The sequence below is a fragment of the Cololabis saira genome, chromosome 18 (genome assembly GCF_033807715.1).
Source record: "Cololabis saira isolate AMF1-May2022 chromosome 18, fColSai1.1, whole genome shotgun sequence".
NCBI classification, from domain to species: Eukaryota; Metazoa; Chordata; class Actinopteri; order Beloniformes; family Belonidae; genus Cololabis; species Cololabis saira.
Genome location: NC_084604.1, coordinates 984,613 through 987,786, shown reverse-complemented (window position 1 = coordinate 987,786; position 3,174 = coordinate 984,613). Strand labels below are relative to the sequence as shown.

General features: G+C 45.0%; 1 pseudogene; it reads left to right on the top strand.

The window, feature by feature from the left end:
* The first annotated feature begins 1,189 nt into the window (after positions 1-1,189).
* Positions 1,190-1,899, top strand: LOC133418669 (serine/arginine-rich splicing factor 11-like; annotated as a pseudogene).
* The last annotated feature ends 1,275 nt before the right edge of the window (positions 1,900-3,174 follow it).

Sequence of the window (3,174 nt, the reverse complement as noted above, 5' to 3'; positions counted from 1 at the left end):
CTGACAACTCAAGAGACTGCCTATATTTCCTCGAACAGTACACCAGGGGGCAGCCTCGGGACCTCGTTAGGAGTTGTCAGCATATGGTCCCTGATGGAGGATATGCCAAGGCTAAGAATTTGCTACAAGAGCATTTTGGCAATGCACAGAAAATTGCTTCAGCCTACATGGAAAAGGCTCTTTCATGGCCACCAATAAAATCTGAAGATGTGAAAGCTCTGCAGGCATTTGGTCTCTTTTTGAGAGGCTGCTGCAACGCCATGGAAGAAGTTGAATACATGTGTGATTTGGACATGCCTGCCAACATGCTAACCACCATAAAAAAGTTGCCCTACAAACTCAGGGACAGGTGGAGGACTGTGGTGTGTGAGCTGCAGGAGAGGCGTGGACGGAGAGCTATGTTTACTGACATTGTTGGCTTCATTGAACGACAAGTGAAAAATTGCAAGTGATCCACTGTTTGGAGATATACAAGACGCTCCATCAGTTGCAGCAACCAAGGATGTGAGAGTTAGCATACTTCATATTCATTCAAAAGAAAATGAAACAAGTTCACTGAAAACCAAGGGAGAATCGGAGTCGGCACTGGGCGGGGCTCTGATCTCTGTCCAAACCAGTGGTCTTACAGGGGCTGGTGAGCATGATTGTATGCTCTCCATCGTGCCAGTTCATGTCAAGCCTAAGAAGGGGCATGAGACAATGATTACTTACGCCTTCCTGGATCCTGGGAGCTCCGCCTCATTCTGCACAGAGAGGCTGATGAACAGGTTGAATCTCAGGGGAAGAAGAACAGGCATTCTCCTTCGGACTATGGGTCAGGAGAAGGTCGTTGAAAGCTACGTTGTCTCAGATCTGGAAGTGGCTGGATTGGATAGCGATTGTTTTTGTGATCTGCCTGATATCTTCACACAGAAAAACATGCCAGTTCATCGAGGTAACATTCCTCGACAGAAAGACCTCCAAAGGTGGCCACACCTGAAACACATACAAATAACAGAGATTGATTCAGAGATTGACCTGTTGATTGGAACAAATGTTCCCAAGGCACTGGAGCCATGGCAAGTTGTTCGGAGTGTCGATGGAGGCCCATACGCGGTTAAAACCATGTTGGGCTGGACCATAAATGGACCTCTCGGAGGAGAGGGGAAGTAGTGCAGCTATTTGTGGACAGCCGCATGTCACAGTCAATATGGTCAGTCCAGAGGCCATGAAGAGAGTGAGAGAGGCCCAGTCGCTCATTTCTGCTGCTATTGAACCTGGACACAAAGACAGCAAAAGGAAGCATTCTCGCTCTCTGTCCCGGTCCAGAAGAAGAAGGTCCAGGTCTCGTTCAAGATACAGGCGAACCAGGAGCAGATCAAGGCGTAGATCAAACTCAAGAAACAGTCCACGTAGGAGACATACCCACTCTCGAGACAAGGGACAAAGATCTCGAAGCAGGTCCAGAGAAAGAAAGAAGGATGATCGTGGGAGAAAAAAATCCAAAACACCACCCAAAAGCTATAGCACAGCCAGGCGGTCTCGCAGCATCAGCCAGAGACGCAGGAGAAGTCGCAGTGCCAGCAGATTTCCTCCTAAAAAGTCTCCTAGAATGAGAACCTGTCCAACTCCAGCTCCTCGAAGACGAAAGAAGAAAAAGAGTAAGAAATCTGAAAGCAAAAAGTTGAAGAAGGATGAGTCCTCAAGCAGTGAACTCTGCAGTGATAAAGAGCTCATCCGTGAAGAACGACAGCGTTCCACCAGCAAGAAAAAGAAAAAGTAAAGAAAAAGAACGGGAGCGAGAAAGGAAATCCGATGGAGAGAAAGCAGATGTGAAGATCACCAGTGATTGATGAAGAAGAACAAGGATATGACAGCGAGATAGAAGAGGACTGGTGCGCCAGGTGCGGATCAAGATGAAGACCAGCTATCTGGACAGACCTATTTCAAAGGTTTGCCTTCTACAGGAAGCAGAAGATCCATGAGGACGTGCAGCTGACCTTTGAACTTCGAACTTCATAGACTTTGACCTTGACATTGTCTTATGAATTTTGACACTGTCACATGGACTTTGGACTATTTTTTGTTTTGGCCTAAAGAAGAAAAGGACATTCAAAGGAACTGTATCTTTCTCTCTGAAGTTTTTCTTGTATATAATGTGTATTGGTGTAATTATTATTGGAATAATTAAGGGGCTGGAATGTAGGAGCCATAATTCTCCTCTGCTTTTATGTTGATGGTCCCGTATTGCACCTGCACATTTCATTGATACTTTGGGTGGTGGGCGTGTTCACCGGGGCATGGGTGGTAACAGCTGATACTATTTCTTCATTACCTTCACCTGGTCAGGGTTTGACAGAGAGGGGGTGAGCTCGAGGAGGTGATATTTTTCTGTTGACCGCACTCACGCACGCAAATGTTGTCTTGGGAACTGGTACCTGGAATATTTTTACGTGCAAGCAAGGAAAAGAATAAATGTTCAGACGCATCATTGGAGTGGAACTGAATTCTTTAACTACAAGCGCGTCACAGTGTTTCCTCCCCTGCTTAGTCCCTCGCGGCCCTTTTTTTGGATTAACAACAGCCGCAATACTTCCTTCTTTTCTCCCTTCCTTCCTTCTTTTCTCCCTTCCTTCCTTCTTTCCTCCCTTCTTCCCTTCCTTCTTTCCTCCCTTGTTCCCTTCCTCCTTCCTTGACCCATAGACAGCCAAGGGTTAAATGCAACAGAATCATTTCCTTTTCGACAGCTGACAGAGGAAAGAGAGCAGAGTATTCAGTCCATCTTTCATTTCTGAATCGTTTCCGTTTGAGGGTTTATGAGGTGTCCACAAGGATTTATCAATTAAACACCCACGTATAGTTCCCTTTCTGTTAAACACCATTTTTGTTAGTTTTTCTATGTTTCAGCGGTTTACAACATCATGCTGTGTATTATCAGAATGTTATGACCATGTGTCAGATATACATGGAGTCAGAGATTAATGTCACAATAAGATCAAAATAATGGTTAATGTATGTGATGTCTTTTAATGGTTTTTATTACAGCGCTGGTCAGCTGGTCCGTCAGTAGAGAGATACATGAGATATCAACTATGTCCACGTTTGTATCTGCTGGACTCTAGGCTCAGTTGCTGCGATATGATTTTAGTATCAGAGATCAGTACAATATTGACAAACTACATGAATCATTTATTG